This window comes from Gigantopelta aegis, unplaced genomic scaffold (assembly GCF_016097555.1).
Source record: "Gigantopelta aegis isolate Gae_Host unplaced genomic scaffold, Gae_host_genome ctg3726_pilon_pilon, whole genome shotgun sequence".
NCBI classification, from domain to species: Eukaryota; Metazoa; Mollusca; class Gastropoda; order Neomphalida; family Peltospiridae; genus Gigantopelta; species Gigantopelta aegis.
The window spans coordinates 55,258-67,309 of record NW_024533479.1 but is presented as its reverse complement, the minus strand read 5'-3'; positions in this window follow the sequence as shown (position 1 = coordinate 67,309).

Sequence of the window (12,052 nt, the reverse complement as noted above, 5' to 3'; positions counted from 1 at the left end):
GCGGTTTGTTAACTGTTTTGAAAGATTGTGGAGATCAAGTTGATCAAGTCTTACACTAACAGTGACTTCTTTAATGAGTCATTTCAATCTGTTTTATAAGCAGGAAGTTTCAGTATGTATGCAAACAATGTCCTCAAACAAATGATCTTCACTATCTGTTATTGAAGATGAGCAATTATCTAGTGTACCAATCTGTTGTGAGAATAATTGGTCATTTCGTAAACCTAGTGCTGAAGAAGCAGTTTGGTTTAAAGGAGAGATAATACAAGAACAGGTATGTACACATAATATCTCATAATTTATAGTATTATATGTAATTAATTATAGAGTGTGAGTTCAACTGCTGTTGGACAAAGTCATGAAGTCTCAACTCAGGTAGGAATTACATACCATTATAATGAAATTTTGATTAAAAATTATTTTAATATCTAGTATACTATTTTACAGGATAATGTTTAGTGATTTATGAGATTAACTTCCATTTGATGTAAACTCTGACTTTACTAATTGATTTTAACCCTATCTTTGCTATTAATTTTGATATCATTGTATTCCTCGCATTCTTGTGGGTCTTATAATAGCATTCATGAAGTGATTGATATTTTTAAGTATTCTTTTTGACAAACCTTTGTAGAAATTCATATGTATAATCATCCATAAGAAATCACTTCCATCTGCAAAGTCAAAACCAAGGGATATAGTATTAGGAAATCTGTACATCTATTACTTTGCATATAGTGGTGAAATGTTTTTGTCAAATTTCTAAATTAAAACCTTGTAACAGGATTTTTCCCACAATACTAGACACATGGTTATAATATCCATTTGTTATTTGCCACATTAACATTTGTTTGTTTGTGCAGATCTAGATTGTTCATTATTATTAATAGTTATATGATGATATACAAAATTAACTACTCATGTTGCACTTAATAAGTTATTTCAAATTAATACTTGTATTGCACTTAATAACTTATTTCAATACCCACTATTTTTCTTACTGTTAAGTTGATATATGATAGTGAGGTATAAAGTACTAAAAGTTAATTACATTCATTGTATCTAATTATTTTCAAATCTTTTTGAAAAAATTAATGGTACAGGATTAAGTCCTGTGTACTTGATAGTACTAACAGGACAATAACTGAGAATATGTATTTATATTTAGTGATTATTGAGGTAGGTTTAAAGTAAGTCAATAACAATTTACTTGTGATAAAGCAGACTTGTTTAAGGAAGGGAACAATAGGGTCACATGTTATAGGTGGTTGATGTCTCCATGTCACTTCCCTCTTATTCCTACTCAACTAAATTATACCACGATTTCCTCACTGCTAAACAAAATAAATTTTGTAGTAGATTATTACAACTATTAATTGATTGTAAATGAAAATCATTAAAGTGCAGAACCCTTGCTATAGTATATAGTAGCTGATTAGTAGACTATGTCTATAAATAGCTGGTTTAACTTTTTAGTTTGTTTGAAACCTCTATTAGCAGTGTTTAGATTACCAGATATAGGTTAAATGGATAAATGTTTTTCGAATAACTTCCCAGTTTCTAACTAAATAACATTGTAGCTTGAAACTTGGTAATATGATGACACACCAACAATTATAATATTAGCTGTCTCATATGTTCTATCTGATACATGTATACCATTATCAATAATATAATAATGTTTGTTTTATTATTTAACAAAAAGAGTTAATTTTATTATATCAATATTAACATGCTTTTTATTAATTTTATATTAGATAATATAGCTGAAGGAGGTATATATGTATCTACTTTATCAGATCAACTCTTGGATCAACAACCTCCAATTAAGGAAATAACTAGACATGCTAGAAACTGCAGAGTGGAAACAATTAGGTGTCCAACTAGAACTGAACAATGTGGATTTAGCTGGATGTAAGACGTACTGACATGTATCAGTTATGGATAGAGGAGAAAGCTGAAAATGCAACAAGAAGGAATATTAATAAGTGCTTAAGAGCTATTAGACAGAAAATAATACAGCAAGGAAGTACGAAAGTCATGTGAAAACAATGGTTAGTTGATACTCATTCATTCATAATTGTTTTAGCCATTGGTATGCATATAATTATGTATATTTTGGTACAAATATATACAAGCATTTTATAAACCTGTCAGTGAGAGAATTTATAAGATACTATATGTTGGTTACACACATCATATCTCAAAACAATTTGTAGTTTTATGTATTTAATCATGAGACTGATGTGGAGTCAAATTCTTCTAAGTCTAAGCGTCTTCATCAAGTCTCGACACAAGGTAACACCGTGTCAAAGAAACCCAAAATTGATGACTAAGGTATGATAATGTGTCTATGGTACTTTTACACAATTTATTCTCTGTTTATATTTATTTAGCTGAAATCTCATCAGTAGTAGTAAAGACCAAATCAATGTTACAATGTTAACAAGTGCAGTTCATATCCATTTAAATGTATAATTTATATAACCACTATTACTCACAAACTTTATGCTACATTAACTTAATCATACTTTTGTAAATTGTTTTGTATGGGATTACAATTGCAAAAAATACTAGGAATTACAAATTATTTTATAATTATTGGTGAGATAAAACCTAACTATAATAAAATGATTTTTCATCTGACAATAAAAATAATTTCTTGTAATAAAAGCCACCTCCAAATTGAGTTTGTGTGTATACTAGTCTCTAGTGTAGCAATTTCATATACTATGTCATTAAGTGATACAGCATTTGTGATATGACAGTCATCCAACAGAGTCTTCTGATGAGCCATCCAATAATTCAATACTCTCAAAGGTAAGATTATGACTTTCAAGTCTGTAATACAAAGAGAACTTTTATTAGCTCTTGAGCAATTTATTGTGAGCAGTAGGAATCTTCTCATTATAAAACTGACTAATTGCCATGCACTCTGCCCTGGATTAGCAATTAGCATTATTAAATTAATTATCACTAATTATTAATAGTGTTTCCGCATATTAACTTACCTATTCAATGCGAGTGATACTTGACTGGTCAGATAAACATCTATATTGAGTTCACTGTTGAGTTCACTCCCATCCATCATTTAAACACCAGCAGCTGACACATGTCAACACTGGTTACATGTGCTGATCATTATCACAGCTATAATTAATAATTAAAATATTAAGCACTGACTACTACTAGTATCTGGCATTGTGAGGCACACTGACCAGCATTATGGTCTAATAAAAGCTACTGTATGTTAGTTTAAGCAATTTGATTAAGAGCAGTGCTGATGGCAGATAGTGTGACTTGATGGTGATATTAACGTACTTATCCATAATACAACTCAGTTAGAGGATATGTTTGTTTTGGTATATGCCAAATTATATCCAATACCTCTAACTCTTCGGACACTTAGAAGTCTTAGGTCACACTTAAAAACTCACATAACACAATAATACCATTCAGTTTGATGATAACCTTTTTATAAAGGAACATTTTTATTTTTCGTTTTTGTTTACAAGAAACTTTTAATAAAGTCACTTCTCACATCAACCACTCAAAATACCCTTATGTCACTTTTGGTAAAGGTCCTTAATAGTTCATCATTACACCCAACATTTTATAATTCACTTTTTTATAAGCTATATTTTTCTTCGAGCCATGTCTGTTTTACATCGTCACAACTTTTGTTTACGAGTTATTTCTACTTTTGTAATTTTAACAAAAAAAAACACTTCTTGAACACTTGAATGACCGTCGTTTGTAAAGTAAATAAAACAGTTCAAAGTAAAACGCTGCCTCATTCACAAACACTCTTACAGCACTAACAAAAGTTAAACCCAAAATCAAACATCATTTTACAATCAATTGTATGATAAATGAAACACTCAATAGTTTCCGTATTAATTAACCACTGTAAAGAGTCAGACTTTTTAAATGGTCAATCAAATTGGACTTCGTATGGTTCCGATAAGGTTTTAAAAATGTATAATCACCCTTTTAATTAGACATTAACTGACCCCCCAATGGGAAACCCAGTAGGACTTAAAAGAAGGTCAAAAACGTCATGGGTAATTACATGTAATATTTAAATAGGATTAAAAAAATGGTACTGCATGTTTTATACAATTAATGACATATTAATTTCAGTATTAAATAATAATTAAAATTTAACAATGTCTTTTTTTCTTTTTTTACTATTTTTGTATTGTGGTCTTTAATACAGACAAATGTTCAAGATGGCTCCTACACAGGGAAAATAAAACATTTTTTGTTTTAAGTCAATAAAAAAATTTTACCACTACCCTGTATTATAAAAGTTTTGCATGGCAACAAGTATTAATTCTTTCCCCTATTTTTTTTTAAATTCTTTTTTAACCTGTATAACTTGTTGAACTGAAGAACGAGTTTAATGAAATTGTTATGTGTTTTTCTAAATAGGTTGGAAAGGATTAAAAAGATTTGCTGGTAAAACGATAATTAATTCTAAGACATTATAATTAAAATTCATCCTATGTTTAGAAGAAGGGGGTATCGTAACTAAGACAATATTGAATTAATTCATTAAGACTAAAAGGGGGTTGAAAGTTAATTATTAATTCATTTCCAATTTTAGAAATACAAACAAATCATTATATTGTCAATATGTACCATTTGAGTCTTGACAACTTTTAGTACCACAATCTATTACTTAAATAATGTCCTCAATAATGCCAGCTGTTTACTTACAGCGGGGGTTATCTGGAGGTTTGAAAAAAGGAATGAGGAAGGAACGACAGCAAAAGCAGTAGGGAGTCCTTTTAGATTAAATTTCATTTAGAAAGTTTGTTTTTAATCACATGATAATTATTTATATATTTTGGCGTGTTATAGTTTGCAGGCTGTAAAAAAAAAAGCAGTTAATTGTATTTTTAGTTGGTTTGAAAATTAAAGAAGCAAAAGAAATCATCTTATATAAACATGTTACACGAATAACATTAATAGATAGACTAGAAGTTTATTTTGAAAACGGTTATAATACATAGGCAATATAAATTAACAACATTTCCGCAAAATACTACAGGCCACGGTTGATGTGGCTAGGGTGTGTCTAGATAGACATAGTCAATGTATTATGGCTTATAATGATTTTGGGTGTAGTTTTTGAGAATTATCGTATAAACAATCATAGTAGTATATCATTCTTATTTAACGATGGTTTAATACAGTTGCCCACACAGAAGTAAATAAACCACTTTATATCAACGGGCTATACCGGAAATGCAAGGAGTAAAGGGATTTAGTATTGGAATTTTGGGAAATGTTTTCCCGATATACATTGAGATTATACAACTGTAATGTAAATGTAATTACCTACGCTCTAATGAAAAATGCTACGATACAGAAACAATGGCCACTATGGTAAACAAATTATATTGATCTAAAAATGAGGTAGTGCCCTTCTAAACTATTGTCATAATACTCAGGAGCAGACGAGACAGGTGTGACAAGACCTATCATAGCTGTAATACTTATACGCCACATGGGTAATGGATCTGGTGAGGAATTAACTAACAACCTTTCTTTAATTGGTATTAAATGCAGATTGACTTTGACAGAGTTAAAGGTTTTATTTTAGTGTTTGGGCATAAGTTTATTTTTTCTCTACATTGTCATCACAGCACAGATTGCAAATTTTGCTTCAAAATGCGTCAAATGTGAAGTCAGTCAATAATTTTTTTATCACCAATAAATGAATCTATTATTAATCACACCTGCCAAAATGATGTTTGAGGAGAAACTACTTATTTTATAATCCATGCACCCTTGCAAATAGAAATAGTTTAGCCTCTGTAAGAGCCTGGGAGAACTCACATACCACAAAAAAAAACCCGATCAGCAGCATAATAAGATTTTTCTATATATCCTAGCATACCTCAGATTCTATTGTTTCTGCTAATCCTTGATTTCAGGACATAGTATTGCAAATACCATGAAGGCTAGTATCCGCGATTACTCAATTCGATCTTTAATTTATGCGCGTTAGTGTGCAAGACAAGACCTCATCGGAACGTTGTCAACCTGCCAATATAATATCTTAGGAGATGTCCTAAGTGATACAAAAAAAGACAAAGTGTTTTTTAGACGTCTTGCCATTAAACACATGAGCATTATAACGTATTAATGTAGCGCAATAAGGAAACTCTCACCTCTTGATTAAGCAATTATCATTAAATTCAATTTGATGTTTGCAAATGAAAGTGCGCTATTTACTCATTTTAGAGATAGTTAAATTGCTGACTCGAAAACTATTGGGGGAATATTCAAAAGTACAGTGGGTTTTATATATCAGGGGGCTGCAATAATTAATTATAGAGAATATTGCGCACTATATTAACAGATGCTGTAACCTGAAAGGTGGTATTCTGATAGAGTAATCCATATGGAGTCTCATTTTCAGATGTTCCTATATAAGATTGCATCCCGCCTCGTCCTGTTTAATATAAAAATATTTTTCATTAATTTTTTGTGTGAAAACGGGGGGAGCACACTAATTGGTAGACTAAAATTCGATTTAGGGCCCAAATTATGTTTTAAGTTCGAAATAAATGATGGTACACTGCATAAGTCAACATATCATTTTTCTGTAACCAATGAGTCATTATATATAATCATACTTTGTTATATACTTTCTATTAAGGACTTGTCAAAAACTCTTAGCATAGCGATCATTATAACGCCCAATACAATATGAGAGGTAACACGAGGGTTTGTGGGGACGGAGCTAGCAACAACTCCCTTTGTAAGGTTTGGGAATCTAAATATATGAGAAAGAGACAGTACTGTTATATAATTACTCACTTCACTCACTCTTACCCTTCATTTGTCCAATTCCATCGGCATACATATATAATCTCCTGTTAGCTTGATAGCTAACCTTGGTTTGGCAATGGATATGATAAATGAATTCTGTTACCTACCCCAGGTTTTGTATTTTTCCTTATGCAATAATGAACGATCTTACAAGATAATATATATTACATGTAATTAACATTTAATACATTTATATATTTACATGATAAAGCATGAAACAGCATGTACTTGTACATTATTAGCACTGTATCATGTAACACAGTAACTCATTACATGTAATGTATTACAATACGATGTAATTTAAAATAACCATAATGGTTAAGAATATATTGTTATACCCGAAATTTAGGCTACAGACTACATAATCTAGGCTGAGGCTATAGGTCGTGACAACCTAATAATAGAATTCGATGTTGTAACTCAGCTAAATAATTCATATCTAGTCAATGTAGCTATAGAACTATTTTTGTTTGATAGATGTTATGGTATCGGTCAATAGTGGGTCATATCTGTGTTCTAAAACAGAGGTGTGGCTGTAGTAGACTCAGGGTGTGGTTTAGTGTAACGGTTCTCCATGAGCTCTTAAAATTTGCGCCTTTATTTATCCACAGTTGACATATGAGGTCCATGAGCATTTTGCGCAGTTAACTTATACCGCAGGGGGGGTTGTCTCAAAACACAGCTCGCTTCTCTATATCCACACCCCTCGTCCATTTCTCAAATGAGGTGGTGGCATCAAAGAGTGTTATTCAAGGCCCTAATGTTAATAATTGTCTACCAGTATCATATTTTTGATAGTCTTAGGTATCGGTAACAATGCTTTAAGTCAGGAATGCGGGGATACCTACAGTATTTTCCTTAAAAACCTATAAAACATATAAGTCACACATATTTTAATATTATAAGAGAGGACCGGGATAGAGGAAGACAAAAAGAGCGAGGTAGCAAGATAGAGAGACAGAGATAGCAATTAATTTAAACAGTAGTTCAGTGATTAGCAGATAGTTTTTGATATATACATAAGCTTTGATACAGAAAGTAATTTTCTTGCTATAATAATGCGCCATTTAATTTGACTAATCAAACATACCTTTTGAGAATGTTTGGAACACAATTGCATTTACAGAGAAATGCGCTACTATATTTTTGTATCTACTGTTAACATGGAGCTTACTGTGGAGTTCAATACTTGAGTTTCTACAGAAAATATTAGGAATGCAGATGATTGAATTTTTCGCACTAGGAGCGTTCTTGCCTGGCTATAAGCAATACGCAATGTAAATTATATATAAGCTTTACTAACCTTTCAGTTTCTTCAAATTTAAAACATTACATATATCCTATGTACACTTTAGGATCGCTATAAGTCACCTTCTAAATCTTAACACGGTACTACACTATGGGCATACTACAAGCTAAGATAGAGGCAACATAGCAGATATATTTTCTAATAATATGACACTTTGATATTCTCTGGCTTGAAAATAATCAACAGTGCTTGGCTTGTTTCCTAAGATAAGGGTTACAGGGCTGCTTTCATGATAATCCGCACAGAGATATGGTCCCTAATAGTGCTGTTGTTCTAATTTTAGCTACTAGCACTCAACAATGTAGACTAAGAGTATAATAGTCTATTTTTGCACTAACGCAATTTTTAAAAGCTATATTATTTTAAAACTGAATGTTGTTATGACTACTCCTCATTTCGCGCTTCTTCCATCAAAACCACTATATTTCAACGCTGAAAATATATCCAGCTCTCTAGTAAATCTACACAACAATATTAAATATTAAAGGACTTAAGACTTCGCGCCTTATTATGTACGATATCGCTGTCCCAAGCAAGGTTATGTACCTTAAGGTCCTCGCAAATTTTGGCAATTGTCTATTAATTGATCCCTGGTAGAGCAAATACTTAACAGTCTGTAAATATTGATCTATGATGAAGCCGATCTGTATTTAATAATGTGGTAGGTGAACCGGGTGCTATAATTAAATATGTAATTAAATATAGATTACCTTTTTCTCTGAGAAGGAAAATAACAATAGTAATGTCATTTAAAGTAATTTTTGATAGTCAATTGTTCTCCATCCTTATAGTTCTACAGACTCAATACTGTGATCAATTAATTTAAATTATTCATTGTTATTATTATTTATACTAGTCATTATAATGGAATTTAGCCTCTAACGTTATAATACGACATAGCAAAATTATAATTTGCAAAATCTATAATCCTTGTTAATTAATTATGTCTTTCCATCCTCTTTTTTAAATGTTGGGCTGTGGTACAATGATAAATCACTTTGGAAATTGGCGGGGCCTACCCTCTTTTACTGGAGTACAGCTGTAGCTATGTATAGTGTGTAACCTAAAGATAGATATTGTGATAATGTCTAAAATGTAGAGTATTTGAATATCTGTTTTTTGAGTTGTTATATTTGTTGTAACTTTAACGATTATCTTTTTTATTAGCTATGTCTTTTTTTTCTCTCTTTAAAAATTGCGCTTTTTTTGTAATTGAATACATATCATTTGAAATTTGCCATTCACCTAATTTAAGGAGTAAGTCCTGTACTTGTAACTGGTGTAACTAATGATAGTAATTTTTTGTTGTATTATTCAGTTTGTGGAAATGTAGGCTTCAATGAGAAAATATTAGTACTCTCACAATCTCTTTAATGGGCGTCTATTTTTTTTGTTTTTATAACCTCTTAAGTGAAGTAATATAATTACCAATTACAGTATTGTATGATACCATATATTAGTATTTACGTGTTTATATTGACTGTTTTTTTTTAGTCCTTTTGAAGCCTTCCTTCTGATAACGCCTATACTCACATACTGTCCGCATGAAAATATAGACCCTTTTGATTTATGCATACCTATCTTCTTTTGTAGCAGACTTAGACTTTCCTCTTTTCCTCTTGTCTTTAGTTTTAGAAGATTAACGGCGCATGGGCTTTGGTACGACGTGAAATACCTGGCGGTCAAGTAACATATTAGAATAATAATTTAAATCTAATTAACTAATTTTTATTAACAATTTAACATATTTAACTCATATGTTGGCTATTGACTAAATTACAAAAATACTAAAACATTCTACCATTAGGTCAGTCCGCTAATATCACCAGACAAAACATGAATAAATTCTATTGAGTCTATTCGTTGATGAGTCATAGAGGGTAGCCGTGTGGTAAGGGGGCTCCATGGCCTACTCCTTGATAACGGCGCTCTGTCCTACAACACAGAGAGGCGTTCTCTGCTCCAACTTAAGGGTTAGGCATGAAATACGCAAACAGACACACTCAACGTCCAAGACAAGTTTTGCATAACTTCATTGTTGATAGGACAAACCCTACATAGAGAAAAAAATTAACTTTGGCTAGGCCTTCATGAGAAAAATTTAACTGCTATTTTCACTGAAGACATTTAAAATTAGGCAATGTGGCAGTAATTTTAGCATAACTGCTTAATGGTATGCTCTCGGCCTGTTCTTAATGATTTAATTAGTTGTGTGGCTACTGGCACTATTAATAATTGGCATAGCATTTTATGGGTATGTCCAAATAAGTTCCACTAATGAAGTATGCGCCTGTTATTAATTTATTAATTTACTAATTTACTTAATGTGCTTTATGAGTAGCCCTGTTATTTACTCATTTCATTTAAAGTGTAACCGTGTCACTGATTAACAACAGTAATAAGTCTGGAGGAACATGCTGGAAGCTGTTTTTTGCAAAGGAAGACGCATGGCATCCTTAATCCTCGTACAACAAAGTTCTCATTTTTATACTAAAAATTTGAATAGTCATACATTTTGAAATGAACCAGTCTCGCTTTTATAGATAGTAATAACCACTAGCAAGCATCCTTTTCAATTTTCTTATTAACACACAATCTGTCGAAAAATAATTCATATAAAATATAATATGAAAAGAAAACAGTAGATATAAGAGTATAAATCTATAGACAGTGTATTATTGTAAATTTGGTGGCTCTATCTAAATAAATTGTAATATTAAAAGACTGTAATGTTTTAAATATTAAAAAATATAATGGAATCTATTAATTATATCATATATATTATTATACTAGATATGTGTGTGTTTTTTTTATTAATAATAATATGATACTGATTTTTTTTGCTATAATTAGAAGTGGATATGGGGCAATGCAAGATCAACGGTCAAAATACACTACTTGTTATACGGTCATTATATATAATATATAAACTAACAATTAGACACTCGGTCCTTTTTTCATACTTAGCTTGCACCAGTTAGCAATACGGAGACCTTGTGTTGAATTTATAGCAGAAGATTGCAACTGGGATAATATTACATGGAGCTTTGTTTAGCTTCTACATATACTTCGTCCGCAACTGCCAGCATGACTCTAAGTTGTAATAACACAATTTTGTGAGCATCTTCACATAATGAGTATAGGGGAATAAGAGAGCATGGCAAAACTGGAGAGAGAGGAGAGAGAGAAAAGATATGCAAGTCTAGGGCATCTTTTGTTTACTATTATGGCATTACTGCTCCATCTGTGGCATACTTTCATTCTAAGACATTCCTCGTCAAAGCCATTTGCAAGTTGATATAGAAATGGCCAACTTTGTTTCGCGCTTGACTACCACGCAGCTATACAACTCGGAAATGGGAGTAATCCACTTAATACAGGGAAGAAGCATCGTACACAAAGACAATTAAAACATCCTCACCTCATATTATTAATCATTTAAGTAATAAACTTAAATGGGATTTTATTAACATAATATTCCTTTCTGAGAATGAAAGGTGCATATGGGCAATGTGCAGTCAGTAAATTCCTTATTACAATTTTTAATATTGGCTGACTCTGGCATAATTATCTTGCTCGTACTAGCTCATCTCCCGCGAGGGTAAACCTTAAGAGCAGCAGTAAGCTCTGTAAATACAAAGCTGTTAATTCTGGAATTCTCTGATTGGTGTCGTTTCGCATCAGGCATTCCAATTATAGATACGCCCTTACTTTATAGCAGGCCGTGCGGGAGGTAATTGTTTTTTAAATTTTCTTTATTACGGAAGGGGCAACAGTATTCTCTTAGGTCCACTTAAGATACATTCGTAATGAAGAAGGGATATGTAATTGTAATATGTCATGTAATGTGTAGAAAAATTTACATGCTGACAATAATTTACAAATACATGACATCAT